Source organism: Telmatherina bonti (genome assembly GCF_933228915.1).
Source record: "Telmatherina bonti genome assembly, chromosome: 5".
Classification (NCBI taxonomy): Eukaryota; Metazoa; Chordata; class Actinopteri; order Atheriniformes; family Telmatherinidae; genus Telmatherina; species Telmatherina bonti.
Window position 1 is genome coordinate 12,237,413 of NC_136623.1, and position 19,278 is coordinate 12,256,690.

Consider the following 19,278-nt stretch of genomic DNA (forward strand, 5'->3'; position numbering starts at 1 on the left):
GTTTGAACTAATCAATAAGTAAGCATTTGTGCCAGAGCCACACATTTTATTAAGCCTTAAGAGGTACTGCAGGAAAAGCAATCTAATCCCAAAAGATGTGAAATTATTTCGTGCTTCATAATTGTTTTACATGAATTTGCCAAATGAAAATGAGAAGACTGCATATAGCATGTGTTAATGTGAGACAAGGATTTCAACTTTGGATATGGTATTGATACTTTGGCATTGATCTAAACATTTTCTTCCAGATAGTTTAATCTAAAACACTTTTGCCGTTTAACCTTTGCGGCCTTGAAGTGGTTGCTAGAGATGAAAACACATCAAAAACCTATAAAACTTAATAAGCATGTGCACCAAACATGCTCAAGATTTTTTTAATGCTCTTCCCTCCTAAATGTACTTTGTATCCTTCAAAATCTATTCACACACACACACACACACACACTATATATCTATATCTATCTATATATCTATATATCTATATCTATATATATCTATCTATCTATATATATATATATATATCTATATCTATATCTATATATATCTATATCTATATATATCTATATATATATATATCTATATATATATATATATATATATATATATATATATATATATATATATATATATATATATATATATATATATATACTTTCCACACCATTGTGATGTAAGTTTCATCCTGTTACAGAAACCTGCTGATACATATATGTGCGACACTCAAATTAAAGGTCAGCAGAGAAACTGTCAGCAAACTGTTATGAAAAATAGACATTTGAAAACACCGTAAGTCTCCTTATCCTTGTCCTCAGGCAAAAATAAGATATCAAGATTCCATCAACATTGACATTTTGTCTTTGGCCTTATCAAAAATTTAAAGAAAGGTGCTCAGAAAATGTAATCTCCTCCAAAGCTTGTGTTTCCCATTTTAACAAAAATCATCCCAATCAAGGTCCGGAAGAAATCTTCTCTTCTCTTACTGCCCCGAGTTCCCAACGAATTCAAGTGGTTTGGTATTTCTTGTGTTGCAAACAAACAGTGGAGGGATATTACTGGAGGAACATCTAAAAATACCACATAACAATGAGTCAGGGATTCTGATGTAATTGAAAGTGTTTTAATAGTTCTGGCTCTCTAAATGTGACACAGCAGAAATAAAAGCTTAAAAAGGCTTTCTTCATTTAAACAAGATGACCCCTGAAATGTGAACGTGTCATACTTGCAAACATCCATAAAAATAGTTTGCAAATCCACACAAGAAGCCAAATAAGAATACCAAATAAGTATTGGAAAAGGAAATCCTCTTTAATTTTCAGCAAAGTGATGTGAAAATGTGTCATTTACGATTGACACTTTCAGCCATGTGGCTAATTTTAGGCCTGTCCTCTAAAACTGCACATCCACACTTAAAACTGTCTATCTTTGTCTATTGTGGTTTCCAAACTTTTCTGCCCCCTTTTCATCAACGACAATAATGTCACGCCCCCCCCCCCTCCCGTCACATGAACCGAAGAAACTTATTAAGAAGTGTGTCTTTAGTTTTAGTGGCTGTATTGTAGGTAACTACAATTAAAACTATGTCAGTTAGATAGTTTCTTTCCAAAGTAACCTGCAGGCTTTTCTTTGTGCTGAAGATGAAAAGTACCAAGGTGGTGTTGGAACTTGTTTGGCTTCATACTTCATTATATTAGATGAGAATATTTTGGTACATACAAAAGACTGTGGTCTCATTATTACCCACCATCGATTATTACTATTACTGGTCAAGCAGGGACAGATATGCTCCATCAGTTTGTTCTCTGTTTTTATTACTTGAAGTCTCTCTTATTGATTTATCATAATTATCTATGAGTACTTTTACAAATTTATCCATTGTAAAAACTGTAAAAAAAAAGTTTTATTTAGCCCAATTTAGCCCACCCTCCAGTTTGGAAACCACTGGTCCATTGCAAGATTTATTAATATACTTTTGGGATAATTATAAATGGAACATGTAAGATTTGTTAAGATGTGTAAAGATCAGTGTTATGTGTTACTGGTGCAAAATAAATGAAGATGTCACGTAGCACAAATGAAAAAACAAAAGTTTCATCTCCAAACACTCAGAATGTTTCAATATGAAACACTCTGAATATTCATTCAGAATGATACAGCTCTAAACATCCATCAATTCATCATACATTTCAGGCCTTGAACATTTTCCCTAAACATTTGGAATGGGATGCTTCAAGCTTTGAAATGACTTATTGATGACAAGATTTCATTTCAAAAGGTTAGCAGCTGATTTTAATCATTATTTGGTGCAGCAACCGCTACCACGCGTGCTAATGTCTTTAAAGAGCAAAGGCAGACAAAGAATCTATAGTTTGCCAATAAAATTAGAGAGAAAGTCTTTCAATTATATATTAAATAATGTTCCTGAAAGATTTATTGAAAGGGATTGGCATAATTTCAGCCTCCACAATGTATGAAATAGCTGAATGATTCAGAGAAGCTGGGTGAATTTCAGAATTTAAAAGCAGTGGTGCGAGCCTAAGCTGGATGTCTGTGAATACTCCTTACAGCGCTGCATCAAGAAATATCATTCATCGGTGGCTGCTAGGATCACATGGGCAAGTATTACTGTGGGAGACCTTTATAAAGCACAAAAACACAGTCATATCGACAAATACCACATCAGTGTTACTGTGCAAAACAGCAAAGGAGAAGCTATACGTTAATCTTATCCAGAGGTGGCATCAATGGACCATCATACACATAGCGTGGTCAGACCAGTCAGGTTTGTTTTTCTTACAAACGCTGCATGTTCTGCACCTAAAACCAAAAAGATTATCAACAAATCCAAAAGCCCCTCTCTTAGATGGTATGTAGGACATATTTACGCTTTTAGCAAATGTAATTTTGATTTCTGCAGCGTTCCAAAATGTGCATGAAAGATTTCTGCCTTAAAGATGTCTTCTTCTCCAAGGGGATCCATGAATTTTTCAGTAAGACAATACGAAACCACATTCTGCATACACAACAGAGATGAAGATGAAACGAGTATGAGTACTGAACGGGTCCTTCTGCAGCCTTGTGCTTGTGTGGAGAATTCTGAAATAAAAAATGTGACAATGATAAACCTGTACTGTTGCAGGCCTTAGGACATTGTTGCAGGGATAATAAGCAAATACGACATATGGTGATTCTTCCAGGGGAAACATTGCTCCTGCATCTGACCAGGGGCTCCTATGAGTTGTAAAACATAAACATAACATTAACAGTTCAATGATAAAATAATTCCTGGCATTGACAACAGCTTTTTTTTTTCCATTGTCATAAAATTTTAAGATTGATTACTTTAAATTTAGTTTATTTACCGACTGCAAAACATGAGAATATTCCCATGGAGTATACGGGAAACATCTTAAATGAAACCCTTTAATATGATGTGGAGCTGTGGGCAAAATGTAGAACAGCTGGAAATCTCGGAGTAAATAAGTTCAACTTGACATGTAGTGTATTACTTAAATGAAATCAGGTCATCATAGCATAGCCTCTGAAAAGTTTCCCATTGGACTGAATGTACATGTCATATACAATAACTCTGAGTTTCTCAGGTCCGCGGTTAAACCAGAAGCTGCCAGAGGGAGGAATAAAAAGTTTGCAAGTTTTTCCTCTCTCTGTTCATCTCCCTTTCTCTTACGGCCTTGGGAGTTTGACTTCTGCCCTTCCAGTGCTTTCCTCCTCTCCAGGCTGAGGGTTTTTCATCTAGCCAAGGTGCAAGGGCAGCCACTTCTCTCCTCTCCCAGCCCCTTCCTCCCATCCAGCAAGCACTCACATGTTGATTTCCAATTCGGCTATAGAGTGAGATTAGCAGCTTCACCACCCCAAGGCTGGCTTAAGACAGGAGGGCAGACAACCAGCAGTCTTGGTGGGATGCATGTGGGGGAGAAGATCCCCTAAGACTTGTTTGAGGCCGCTGCGGATTTCGTGGCTGAATCCTCAAAACACACATGCGGTTGTTTAGGATGAGCGGTGATGGGAGGTGTCAGTTTGTCATCAACTCAAGGGCCTCACAGACTGTTAGCCCTGTGCATGCATTGGAAATAGATATTCTAATTTCTTATACTAGTGCGAGTAGTATCTGATGGAGTTTCTTTGTTTTCGTCACAGTTTTCAAGTAGATCAATCAGTGATCCATCCAGGATGCACAGCACTCAGCACGATCAGAAATAGGATAAAGCTGGTATGGAAAATGACTGAATGAACTAATTAATGAATGGAAGTGATGGCTGATAAGCAGGTTTTGCTTCGATTTGATCAGAAAAGTTAAGTCTCTTGTTTTAGACGGTTTTCATTTCTGAAATCATCTTGTGGAGCTTCCTCCATCCAACATGGGAAGCAAACTGAAGCAGATCATGCATTAGTGCAGCTGCATCTGGAAGCATCTGCATAAACCTAATGGAGAAGGATTTTATTTACTCTTGTCTGTTTTATTTGCTCTCGTTTCAAAATATCCTTATTTGATATCTCTGCCTCCGTTCTGAAGCATGCGAGTGAGCGAATTTGATTTGTGCTGCTCGAAGCTGTGGAAAATTACATTTTAAAAAATTCATTAGCAACAAATTGTCACCAAAGCAAATGGTTATGGAGTGTGGATATTCCACAGAGGATTTGGGCAACAGTTTTCTAGTCACACAAGATGATGAGAAAAGTATACCTGGAAAAAAAAAAAAGTGAGTATTGATAATAAATAATAATAATAAATAATTTTGTAATGATTTGATAATAAACAATTCTCTTGAACACACCGCTTTTTTTTTTTTCTACCACAAGTAAACCAAACTTTCCTCTATTTTAACTAAAGATACACAATGACCTAGATTATGACTAAAAGCTCTTTGCAGAGCTCTACAGGCTCACATCCAGATTTGCATTAGTCTGACTGCAGTGGCTGATCATTCAGGCCAATTGGACGCCAAACCTCAAACAAGCCCATCTGACCGATCAGGCAACCAGCGGCAACAGACCTTGTTACAACTGACCCGAAACATGTGGCCCAACTACAACTAAATTGTGGCTGAATTATTGATATTGTGGCGCTGGCCGCTTTGCAAGTGGGGGCATGAAAGGAAACCAACATGGGAATGGTCCACTAATTTTATATGGGAGCCTCAGGGCACATTCCTCCCAGTGAAGACCAAACATATTGACATATGTGTATAGGGGAGAGACTGTATATAATATCTGTTGGGTGCCAAAGGAGAAAACTGGACAACACAACACTCCATATAGACCGTCTCAATCGCCATATGTCTTTGTAAATATGGACGGAGATTTTGAGAGCAGAGATGCTCCGTGCACGAGGGACTTGGCAGTTTTGCTCCACTGAAACCTTAGCAGCTTAACTGTCTGTCTCAGATTAATTTGTCAGTGTAATATCAATATTGTTCAGAGAAAGGGATGAATTTTGATGTATGGGATCAAGTCGTTTAGAAGGGTAGACCAGGGGGGTGTGGGCTGTTTGTAGCTTAGCCAAGGTTGTTGACCATCAGCGAGCTGACCGTCTAATTTCTCCAGAAGTGTATAAAAACCTTTGTGTTCTCAGCTCACTTTTATTTCCACCTCTCTTGGAATTGTGATGACCGTGCCTCGGGGCGACAGAGACACCTTGAGGAGTGCCCACCTTTAAATCTGCTACTCCACGACTTCAACCATGACCCCTCGCTTGAGGGATCCCTCAGGCGAGATTTAAACGAGCTCCCCCAGGTCCGCTGCGGCTTTTCTATTCATCGCCACATTTTAAAGGCGTGAATTGACCCTCTCTGATGGTTGAATTTGAATAAAAAGGAGAAGATTTGGATAAATTGAAATAAAAAGTCCAGTAAATGTGCCATGACATGTATGTGTAAACATGTGCCAGAAAGAGGAAAAGGAGGGATTTGAAGTGATGGTGACAGGAAGGCTGAACAATTGCTTGGGGTCCCTGCAGCCTCTCTCTTTCTTTCTCTTTCTTTCTTTTTTTCTCTTTCTTTCTTTCTCTTTTTTCGTTCTTTCTTTCCGTCTCTAATCACCCAAAGAGAGAGCGTTTGAAAAACAAGGCATTGTTACTGTATTTACATGTCATCAGACTCCGGGCATTTCTCTTTGATATGATCATCCATATTTCCAACTCCTCTTCTCCAGTTAAATAGTATCACTTACATTTTTACAATTCCCCCTCTCTTTCTTGCTATAATGGAGGACGAATGGCGAGAAAAGCATACAATATACAGGCTATTGATCCACGCCCATCACTGCAGAAAAAAAAAAAAAGTCGGTACAGGGGGTTGGGGAATGGAGGGGGACTGGACACAGCGATCGATAACCTACTCTATCAGCCGTTTCTATGGCAACCGGTCGAGCAAGGACAGAGGGCTGCCATGCATTTTGCACCTGTCTATTTCATATACCTATTGTGATAATGAAAGTGTCAGGGAAACGAATGCAAAGGTGACATGGGGCCTCAGCCCCACACCAACTCTCACAATGTAAGAAATTACATAAAGGTTAATAGCTTGCTGGAAATCAGCGGTAAAAAAAAGGGGGCAAGGGCATAGGGTGCCAGGGGGATTTTGGTGACCTCCTCCTCTTTCCAATGTGGGTTGAAGGACGCTTGGAGGCAAACTAGGTTGCAGCAATTTGGGTACAAATCCATGTGCGTTCTGAGTTATTTATGAAAGAAAGGGAAAAAAAAACAAAAAACAAGCACACGTGACATCTGCAGTTGTTTCCTGAAATTGGAGACGGGGCCTCTTTTCTGTTTGACCCCAATTTGGGGGTCAAGCAAGCATGATCAATGCGCTGGCCATTAGCTCACTGTTAGCAACTGCTGGAGTAAAAGCAGAGAAATACTGTAAATCAGAGCAGATGCATGGTGAGGAAGAACAGCAGTTGGGTGGGAGTGGTGCTGTTGTCGAGGCTATACCTCCAAGCTTCCTCCAGATCAAAACTCAGCAGCCTGAGCCAGCCAGGCTGTCAGGAGAACTTGACACCCAGACTATCAGTGAATCTCCGTCTGTCTGAGCATGGTGTGCATTGAACTTCCAACCCCCTTTTGAACCGGAGCCTCGTAGGCTCCGAAGCCATGGCGCTACGATGGGTTCTCCCTAAGTGAAGGGGATGGATGTCATGATCCTGGGACCTGTGATGATCATGTGCTTTATTGATCACCAATCGAAACAACTGCAGAAAAGGCAGGATTGGGAATGAGAGAGCAAGAAAAAGAGTGGGAGGGAAGGCAATCAGCTGTGGCTTCTGGTAACGGTCCGTTCCCCTCGTATTAGGCTGCTGTGGTTGCCGACATTTCTTCAGAAAAGTAAGATGTGCTTCCTTTGAGTCCTGTATGGCAAAAGAGCGACACGGCCACCTTACATGCATTTCTATGTCAGTATTCTTGTATTTTCTGCAGCAGTCGTTGAATTACAAATCACAAAACCGCAGTGGATTTACTTGAATGACAGCAGTGTGAAACTTGAGCATGAACACAGCATTTCGGCGAGCGCCAAGCCGCCCCACTGTGGACAAAACAGCAGCAGTCCTTCAGCACCAGAGGCATTCTATGCTTTGTGAGCTGTGACAGAGAGCTATTGACAGGCACGTGGCTCTGCAATGTTGTTCAGGGGCCACTGGTCACTGCTGTGACCTTTGACACCTCATCCATGCAACGGCCTTTATTGTTAGGGGAGGAGGAGGAAGAGACAGCAGCAGGAGGAAGAGGGAGTAGAGGGGAGATAGATGACCCTTGGGCTCCATGTGTTTGGATTCTCCCTCCCCCACAGCCTCACCCCTCCCATTCCAACACCATCTATCCCTCCCTCCCTTCCCATACACCCCCCTCCAAACCCCCACACACTCCACCTTATGCCGATCAATGACAGTTTCATGTGGCTTCTCTGGGCCTGCAGTGACGTGTGTCCTATTGATTTATCGACATTACTCCAGGCAAGCGAACCCAGAAGCCCCCTCTCTCAGTAGGCAGCCAGGCTCCAGCCCAGCAGAGGCGTACCTCCCCCTGTGCCGGGTGGGCCCATGCCAAGTCATACAACTGTACCAGTCTCTGGAAGCAGCCGCGCATTAGCTGCACACTGCCGAACAATTTTTTTTTTTTTTTTTGTGGATGCATGTGTGGGGATGTCACCGAGAAGGCTTTTAAGCTTCACCCCCCTCCCTTTGCCCATCTAGCTTCACCCATTTCCACGCTCATCTCTCCTGAACTTCACGAGACATGTAATGGGGACAATGAGTGAGACATTCTGGCACACACAAATGCATTTATGTCGCCTCTGATTTCCAGAGGCGACTCATCCACTTTTATGCTTAAAAGGTTCTTTTTCTTTCATCTGTGTCAATGTCATGCCCATGTAGCAATGGCTCATCTTCATAGCAAATCCTCTCGTTTGCTTTTCTTTCTGTCTTTTACTGTCAGATGAGGAAGGGGGGGGGGGATTTGGGCAGGCCCATCCTTTTACACTCTGCCCCAGCCACTCAAGGCTCTCCTGTGTCCAGTGAAAGGCCAGTGGATTCAGGGAGGGGAGGAGAAGAGGGCAGCTGGACCCTCCTTGTGGCCTGGCTTGTCACTGAGGGTGTGTGTGTGTGTGGTGGGGGGGGGGGGGGGGGGGGGGGGGGGGGGGGGGTGCTTTTAGAGGAAGGCAATCCAACACCATTAGGACTGGACTGCGATGATGGCAGCTGGCCCTAAAAAACAGAAGAAGGAGGGAGGGATTAGGGGAGGCACAGAGATCAGTGACCTGGCCACAGTGTCCAGCTGGGGGGTCATTTCATTGCCCACCTCCAGCCACGTGCTGGGTGACCATCTGGGGGATCTGCCAAACCCCTAAACAGAAGTAGAATCACCTTCTTAGTTGCACGCATGGACAACAACAAAAGTCAAGAAATCTGTCAGTGTAATCTAGAGTGAGGTGGGAGGAGGCACTGCAGCTGCACAGCTACTCTTTCAGTGTTTGCACCTCACAAGGCCTCTGATCTTTTAGCTGCATGTTAGTCTAATCTTTTCTCCCAGTCTGGGATGCTGCTGATGACAATTCCCAGTTTCTTTTTTAGTTAGAAAACACTCACACTTTCGAATTCTAAAATTTGGAGACCACGATATCTTCAGACTGTCCAGCCAATGGCGCTCACAGAGGCGTCCGTTCTCACAGAGGAAAGCCGTAAAACTTCTGAAACTGAAGTTTAAAAAAAAACCCATACATTTAATCTAGTTCAGATATCTTTTAGCATTACTTTTTATGTATGACTTTTAAAATGCTTTAAAATTTAGACAGATTTCATCCCTTGAAGTGCAGATGAGCACATGCTCACCCAGAAGCCCAGATGGACCACATTCTCTTTAAACTGAACTGTTCAGTTTGATGACCCTGATCTGAGAATAGATTAGCGCTGGCTTGTTTTCTGTCCTGACCTCACCCATCCTTCTCCTCCTCCACCCCTTCTTTCTTCTACTTACAACCTCTGTTTCCCACCATCCTTTCATCATCCTCTCCTTCTCCCAGAGACCTTCTGTCTTAAACTGTTTAAGGTGATCGAATTCGGCCCATCCTCCCACTATGGACAGAGGGGATCAGAGGTTGCTGACCCCACCCTGATGTAGCGAGGAACCTTTTATAATAAATAGGGGGTCCTATACTAAGCAGATATGACCCTCTGATATTTTTTATGAGCTTAAGAAAAAAAATCAGATTTTCTTTTAATCTTTGGGGATTCTGTAACCTCAATAACATTTATCATTGCTCAGCTAATGAAAGTGATCTTTGCCTTCATGTTGGATTTCTAATTAGATTCATATAGACCTATGTGGAAATTCTTTTAAATCTAAGCCAAGGAATGATTGGAAAGATGGAGTTATTGCTCTGAGAACGTCTGGAGTTCTCCAATGTGTTGAAAGAAATTCATAAATGCGGCGGGGGAGAGGGGCGCGTAGCAATTGTGCACCAGTGTAATCTCTGGTCAGCACTTCTGCACGGCCAATACTGGAATAGGAAAGAAATCCTCTTCTGAAATTTGATTAATTGCTGTCTCTCCGCCTCTCAATCCAAATATTGGTGGAAATGGAGGCTGGTTGACAGGACAAATACATCAGCCACAAAAGCTGCAAGCCCCTGGCAAGCAGAGGCATTTCTTATCCTGTAACAGGATATCCACATACAGCGAGGTGTGGAAAAGTGAGAACTGCATCGTCTTCATTTGGCCATAACAAGGAAGGAGGGGAGGGATGGAGAGGGGAGGGGAAGCCAGCCAGCCAGGCAGCTCTTGAGGTTGGGCTGAGGCGTATCGATTGATTTCCCAATAGCCTCTGGTCCACGAGCGGCGAACCCTGGCCCTGGTTGCTAGGTGACCACACCATCCAAGATGGAGAGAGGGGTGATGAAGGGTGACAGCAGCTCTGAGGGTCAGCAGGGCCACTGGTCATTCTGCAGCCCCTCTGGGACGCTTCGGACATGCAGATAATGCAATGAAACTGGACCTCAGTTCGCAGCGAGGAGCAGGCAAAGCAGAAACACAGGAGGGCAATATCAAGGAGGAGAGCGTTATCCACCATGTTTGTTCTGCACGGCTGTGATCAATGCACAGCCAGCGAAATGTGTTGTAGCTACAGTATATGTGTGTCCATATAACATTTCTTACAAGGACATAAAATTGTAGAGGAGCTGTTTGATTTGCTTTTTTTTACGTGACGGTTCAGATTTCATGTCGTGAAATTGTTCAGGAAAAATAAATTCTATGAGAAATATTTATGGTACTTGTGTGGTTTCAATAGGACTTTAGACCACATATGAAAATATTGATTTGGCAAACAAGGGGCTATTCAAATAGACCAAAACATATTGCTTAAAATTGAAGATGGAGGATATTGTTTTTATTTTTCTGTATCATGGTAAAAAGAAGAAAAAAAAATATATATATATATATATGTGGCTGTTTTTATGACATGACTCAAGCAGTTTGCAGATGTTTGCAGTTTACTGGATCGTTTTTTATACCCATAAAGTTCTGTTGACATACATGCAGTGCATTGAGGTGCATGGGTTCATAGAGAGAAGGATAGTTTCTTCATCCATTTTCATTTAAATCTTTAATGCACTGTTTAAAAATAGGATTTTTTTTACACTGATTACAGTCAGGAAGGCAGAAATTTTTACTTCTTCTGCTCCTACTGCGACAGATCTAAGGAATATTTTTCTCATACATTTCCAGTCGCTTAAGTTTTCCACCTAAAAGCAGAACAAAGTGAGCGAGTGTAAAAACAGTGAACAGAACAAAAGAAAAATACTGTAAACATGAACTGACCCTAATCTATATCACATATTCCACAATGATACATGATACCGTGGCGCTTTTCTACATATCGATTGTTCCACCGCGCAAGTGAAAAATGATACAGAGGGAAAAAGAGAAGAAGAAGAGGAGTCAGGAGGAGGAGGAAAGGAAGAAGAAGAAGAAGAAGAGGGGAGGGGGTGGATATAAACTGGGAGACAAATGTAAAAGGATCTACATCACACTATGAGCTCTGCACTGAGAGATAGAAGTTACCAGAAGGCAAAAAAGCTGCACAGAAGGGGGTGGGAGGGTTGTGTGTGTGCGTTGGGCTGAGGGTCATGGGGAGAAACCCATTCAGTGGGCCCTGAAAGGCCACCTTGCATTTCTGCTGTTGCCTGTGTTGTTCCTGTATGAAGGATTTCCCTTCATCCTGTGCCATGCCTCTTATGTCCTCCTCAGAAGGAGCCTGAACGTTTTCATGTCTGTTGGAGTTCCATATCCTGAGGACGGAGGACTTATGTGTTTCTGTGTGCGCGCTTGTGTATTTTTCTCCCTCCCATCTATTAATAATATTGGGGAGAGAGACAGGGAGATAGAAGTGGATGTTTGCTTTGGTACAAGGCGATATGTTTCTCTGTTTGCTGCCCTAAGCTGTGCGAGTATTCTGCTTTTAAATATTCCCCTCCCTAGTGATTTCAAACTATCTTGTGCCCTAAAGGGCTGCATGGACCTCCCTGGCCAAACATCCACATACCTTTAACAGCAACTGGCAACAGATTTTTTACATTGTTTTTTTCTTTTTTTTTTTTTTTATTTCAAATGGTTAGGATGTAGGGCTTGGTGGTTGAAGAAAGAGTGAAAGATGAGAACTGGGAGAAAGGGGGGAAAAAAACAAAAGTACAGACCAAACTGTTTGCCAGGTGTTTAGGGATATTACTGGATTTGTTGCCCTAAACCCAAAAGCCTTCCAAGTGTTCATACAATACTGTAAATTTCAAAGTGTCCTTTTAGAAAAACGACTCAAAACTTCAGAAATGTTTGAGGTTTTTCAGCTGTATGCACCATAATATGGAATAAGTCATCCACACCATCACTACTGCACAACTCCAGCTTCCTCTACCTGCTTTCTTTCTTGCAAAAAAACATCAGAGTTCCTCTTTGCTTGTTGCCAGCAAAACACTCAAATTATTTTGTATGAAGGTGATGGGAATCCCTGTAATTTATAAAGCCTTACCTGTGGTCTAGATGTTCCATCGGGAAGAAAATCAAACAAAGTGGTGTTTGGGAATCGAATGAAATATCACTCATGATATTTCCTCAAATGTGACTAATATATATGTTCTTTTCAACCGGTATGAATATGAATCATACGCATGACTAGTCTCTGGTGCACAACAATACATTTGTAATGTTGATTCACATCCTAGCCTGAATTTCTGATCCTTAGGAATGACGTCATTGCTCCCCACTGAATACAATTTGCACAGAGATGTTGAGTATGTATCTGATCCTGACCACCAATGTGGTGGTGCAGAGCAGCTGCAGGTCAAAGGGGGAGATGGGAAATTTTGTTTCAATTACAGATTGTGTGGAGATAGCTTTGCAATAATTAAATAAATAAATAAAAATGCAGCGATAATTGTCAAAGGATGATGTCAATGAGGGCAGCGTTGGTATAAACACAGTTCACCCTGAATTCCTCCCTCTCCTAATTTAGCTGCATTATCATCTCATATTTCCAAACCTGCCAGCAGCCATGGTTTTCATGCTGGTGTGAGGCCTGTGCATGGTTAACTTGGCCTTTTCTGGCTTCTTAACATACAACCATTGTGCTTGTTTGTCTTTCAATGGAAATCTTTGCTGGAAAAAAAAAGCAGCTCAGTCTTTGCTGATGTCGCATCTCAACTTGGGAAAGACCTTTTTTTTCTAATCATATACATATATATATATATATATATATATATATATATATATATATATATATATATATATATATATATATATATATATGAATAAACCTCACACAAGAAAACTTTTAGCTACTGCTTTAAAGACATATACGAGCATTTTTACTCCTGGTGAAGGCTTAAGTCACATCATCCACATCCTGCTTGATCATGCACAGGAAGTGAAATTTTATGGTCAGCTCTTGATGTTTCAGAAGAAAGTGACTCAAATGAATTACCACTCAGGGCCTTTTTAACCCAAGACAGTCCTGTGGTCGTGTGTTTGTATCTGTTACTGTGTGTCTGTGTGTTTAGAAGCACGGAGTGAGGGGGGAGGTGAATAGAGATCGTATCAATCGCCAAGCCAGGCCATTGAATGTATTGATTAGTTACCTTTCTTATTAACATGCTGATTAAAGAGCGAAGGGAGAGGGAGAGAGAGGGAGAGGGAGTGAAAGAGAGTCGGACGAGGCTGCACACTCCTCACCTCACCTCGGACGGATGAAGAGGAACCAGGAGCTGCTGCAGAGGAAGAGAAAAAGGATGCAGAGTGGATTTAACAGCCAAGCAGGGAAGGAAAATCAGGGAATAATTGGGAAGAGGAGGAGAGAGGCATGCAAGAAGAGGAGGAGGATGAGGAAGAGGTGGGGTTGGAGTATAGGTGGGTGGTGTGGAGGGGGGTAGTGGATGCAAAGGTGGGGCTGACCTGACTGGAAATTCAAGGATAGGGGGGGAAAAAAGAGAGAAACCCCGCCGTCTTTGATCCCCCATCGAGTTACACTGGCTGACTGGCTGGAGAGACTGGCACACACTTTTCAGCTGTGAGACACACACATTTACTGCCACACACTTACAAACACGCACTCACACACACACACACACACCCTCTTAGACTGACAGGCCTGAGCAGAAGCATGCATTATCGTTGCAGAAAATAGCTGTTAGTGTTTCTGTGATCAATATGCAGATGCTTTTTAAACAGTATTTTTATCAGCGAGTGTTTGGCTGCATGCGGTCAAGGATGCTCATCAAGGAGCTCTAAAAGGAAAAAAATAGGTTTTTTCTTTATTCTGTTAGATGGCCGGGGAAGTGTGGAGGGCATAGTGAAAGGCGGAAGAGAAAATGGAAGGATGCAGACTTCTTTATTTATATGTTTGTGTCAAAGAGTTTCAGTGTGTCTGTGTTTTTCTGCATGCTGGAGGTGTGTGTTTGACTGATTATCCAAGCAACAGCGTCTGATCAGAGGCTGACATTTGCATGAGGTCTCGTTCGAGGGAAACAGCTTGCTGTAATATGGCAGCAGCTTCAGTGATGTCTGCTTTATTCATTGTGATCGTTAAGGTGCTAGCTTTATGCAGACGCATGTAAGTGTGTGAATATGGTGTGTGTGTGTATTACAGGCCTTGTGTTGTTCATGTCTTTTAGACTGGTTCTGAGACTGGCTGTCTGTCTTACGCTGTTTTTATGTCAGAAAATTAGAAAAAACAACTAAATTAAGTTCCTTTAAAGTATATCTTGTACTACTATAATTCCTATGTAATTTTTTATTTTAAATTAATTATATTATTTACCTGTGTCTTTGGAGGATTTTGTATTATTTGCACAACTTGAAATATTTAATTTAGAATAAATCAGACCCCAAAATGTGTCTAAAATCACATGCAAATTTCAGATCTGCAATAAAAAAAATCATTGAAGCTAGAAAATAATGAAATGCAAACTAAAAACTGAATTTAAAACAACTACTTGGTGTCAAATGAGGAGGTTAATTCTCCAACTTTTAAAGCAGAACATTTTAAATGCTTTTGCAAAACTTGCAAAAAAACATGTGAGCTGATGTCTGACTGGAAACCACTAATTGCTCAACTTCTCAAAAACTTGTGCTGAGCTCTGACTCACTCAGGAAGCAAAGAAATAAACTCTGACAAGTTTCAACTTATCGACCTTTGCACCCCCTCGAGCTTCATTTTGCATAAATTACACACTTTTCCTTTCTCCCCTCGCGGCTTCGGCCACCAGATAATTTCATTTACATAAAGAATGCAGAGGCAATTACACAGGGAGATATTTACATTTTATATGAAAAATAGTTGTAGGGCAAATGGGAGGCTGTTTGAAATGCATGGATCGATACTGGTTGATGCGCGCGCATGCGGGATGCGCGCTCACAAGCTTCCAAACATAAACCTCTCAATTTCCAAATGAAGAACTTTATCAAGACTTTTTTTTTTTTTAATTTGATTGAAAAAAAATATTTTAACTTGAAAAACTATAGTAGGAAATTACTCTCTTCTGCATCGGTTTGATATTTAAAATTATTTCCCTTGTTTGTTGCGCGTAAAAATATATAGTATATGCTCTTTTAATTAGTTGTTTTCTTTCTTTTTTCACCCCCCCTTTTCTCTCTCTCTTAGTTGGTTATTGGCTGGTGTGCACATGAGCCGAACTCAGTGAATTAAACGAATGAATTTGCATTAATCCAGATATGATCGATAATAACATTATTCACGCTGCGAAGTCAAGTTCCACATCATGGCGTACACGATCATTACTGCAGCTAAATCTACAAATAATAGAAGAAAATAATGTAATTATCATTCATTCAGTTTGCTGGACGTTTCGAGCAGCAGATCCACTGTTTTACATCTTCGACCTGATGGAGGCAGGTGGCTCCATAGGAGGGAAAAAAAAAAGTTAAACTGGAGTGTTTCATTAGTCTGTTTTTCTTTTGTTAAACAAAAGAAAAATGGTTCGGAATGACATGCTTGTGTAAACTCTTTTAATCTATATTTTTATGGAATTGTTTGAATATTATCATGCAATGTTGCTGTTTATTATTTTAGCTGTAAGTGTTGTGGTGATATTCAGCTGGAGGGTGTTTGCAGCAGGCCACACGCTGTTCATGCAGATCAAGCTGCAGGCCTGCATCAGCACACAAACCTGCGCCTTTATTTCCAGCCCTTAAAGGGAAAAATATGCATGAAAAAGTGCAGAAGAAAAGATCACTTTGTATCAGGTTAATCTTTATAATTTGTCACGTTGTGTAACAGAGCAGATGAGTCAGATCAAAGATCCTTCTAAGCTCGTGATCATCCATATTTACGCAACACGCAGGTTCATGTGAGCTTCACTCAGGTTATCTGATACTGAATAAGTCAATATGGTGGTCTTTTTTTCTTTTTACATCGATGCTAATTTCTGCCATCATTACCATCATTAATATTATTTCCATTTATTTTAAATTCTCCTCCAATTTGGTCTTTTCTGGCCACATTAACTCAGTTATTGATTATTCACATTGTGATCTGTGTAACGCCAGGTCTGTGGCAATCATTGATTTTTTATCGATTTGTTAGGGATGGGAGGAAAATAAAAAGGGAGTTGACAACAAGAAAAAAAAAACAAAAAAAAACAGGGAGCGAAGTGATTCCAAGCTGGGCTGAAAGTTTTCATTTCATATGAGTACAATACAAATGACTTAAGATTGGAATTCAATTAACTCAAATTATTTCTTTAAATTTTAAACATTATTTTATGTAATCATTTTTAAAACATTTGAGAATCTCTAAAGAGGCAATGTATTAATTTTATTTTACAGTGAAAAATAAAAGTAAAGATCATGACAATTCTACATTTTGTAGCTTATTATATATATATATATATATATATATATATATATATATATATATATATATATATATATATATATATATATATATATATATATATACGTGTATAAAGAAAAGTTACAGAAAACAATTAAGACAGAAAATATTTTTTTCTCTTTTATCTTCAGATGTTTTACAGATATTAAAATATTGGACTGGTGGGAAAATGTATCTAAGCACAAGGGCTAATAATATTTTTTCTTTATTTATTTAAATATCTACTAGAAAGTTTTGATTCTCTGCTATAAATCTTTTTTTCTTTCCATCAGAGACTGAGCAGTAGAGAATAATCACACAACAGGTTTTAGAGCAAAACGATGAGCTTAACATAGTTTCACATTTATGAAAAACATCAGCAACAACATTTATTACCTGACTTACATGACTGATAATTTAATGAAAAAATAAATCATTTAGTCAAGAAAGGATTTATTTCGCCATAAAAATTATTTAATCTGACACCAAACTAAAATGAAATTTTCTTTTATTTTGAACCTGAATCACATGTTGCGTGTTGAACAAGAACAAATGGAGATTGTTGAGTTTTACTGTCGTCTTCCTGCAATGTAACACGTAAAGGACAATTCTTACTTCCACATGATGGTATATATGATGATATGTGTGTGAGTGTGTGTATTTAAAAAATATTTAATTGAGATTAGATGGTAAAGATTGTGTGAGAAGAGTAAATCCCGGCATTCCAGCTCAGCTGTGTTGCTGCTGAACTCATCATATCCACATGCAACAAGTAATGTCGCACAGGGAAATTAAACGAGATTAAGATGAAATAAATCAGATTAAACATGTTGATTTTATTTCTTTAGCTCCCATCAGTGTGTATCATTAACATGTGATGTTTAAGATCCATTTCGATGTTGACATGTTAAAATCGTTTACAATGACTGCTCTTGTTTCACACTTGAATTTAAAAAAAAGATAATTTTTGACTATTTTTTTTCCCGTTTTTTGTAAATAAATCATTTGACAAAGATCCACTTGCGTGCTGTATATTCATTCTGCACCGTCCTGCATGAACATGCTGCAGCAACCTCAGTGTCTTTTGCACGTTGCAGAAAAAGAAAAAGTAAACTTTTGATTTTTTTTAAAAATTATTATTATTTAGCTGTTATAAGTGTGTAAGTGCAAAATTCAGGGACTCAAAATATGTCAATCAAATTCTTGCAGAAGCGAGATTGTCTTATCTGTGTTTAAAATAAAGATGAGCCATAATATATTAAGGGATAACAAATCAATATATAAATGAGGAAAAGTTGCAGGTGAATTTACTCATTAAGACTCTACAGAATATGAAGAATGCTGCTTTTGCGTTTTTAATCCTTTAGATTAGACTCTTTTTCCCTTTTGCACTCTGCTTAAAATCACCATTAAAGTGCTTTTTCTCTCCTTTTCTCACATTCCCTACAGGGAGTCAACAGCACATTCAAACCTGCAGCCTCGCGCTCTGTTTATTGTAATTTACCAAAAACTGATCAGGTTTATTTGTTGATTAGAAAAAAAGGATTTTTTTTTTTTTAGGAAAATGGAAAATGTTGCTGCTTTCCTCCTTCATCCTGTTGCTGCAGCTTCGTGTTTGCAGGCCTTCAGCTCCAGCATTCACAGCACGTCCGTAGTTGCAGAAAACACCCTCTGCTCGTGCGCTCTCTCTCTCTCTCTCTCTCTCACTGGCTATAATAAAATATGAATTTATGAATCTTGACAAGCCACAGGCTGGAAACTCATCTGCTCAGGGTGCAGTTATTTGGCTTTCTCGCTCCTTAATCAGTGCAACTGCAGAAAAGAAACCATTCGGCGCCTCAACCTGCGTCTTTCTGTTTGTTTCCAGCTCGTGCGTGGTCATTTTAAAGGTCGAAGCAGTGTCCCCCCTGACCCTTGACCCTTTGCCTATTGGCTGCTTGTAATACTGTCGACGCAGGATGTGCAGCAGCCACTTATGCTCCTCGATGACCGCGTCAGCTAAGTGGTTAAAATCTCAACACGCTCAGTATTAGCTTTAAGATTACCACCACCACCACCACCACCCCACCCATACCTAAAGTTAATATAGAGGCTATAAAGTAGGATGGAGCTGCAGTTAAGTACCAAAAGCGTGCGTATTCCTCACGTAGCCATCTGGTAATGGAGGAATAGAAGCTCCTACTATTTTTCCTCGCTGCTGGTCCCTCTGAGAGCATCAGCTAAATGACTAAAATGTCAATGCTGTGGCTGTAATGTTGCTGATCCTGCTGCTGCTCTCAGTGTGAGAAAAGAGAGAGCATCAGCTAAATGCTTCGAATGGAAATGAGCTTGTTGGATGTGATCAAGAGATTTAAAGCTTGAATTCAAATGACATGAATAGTTTTTTGGGG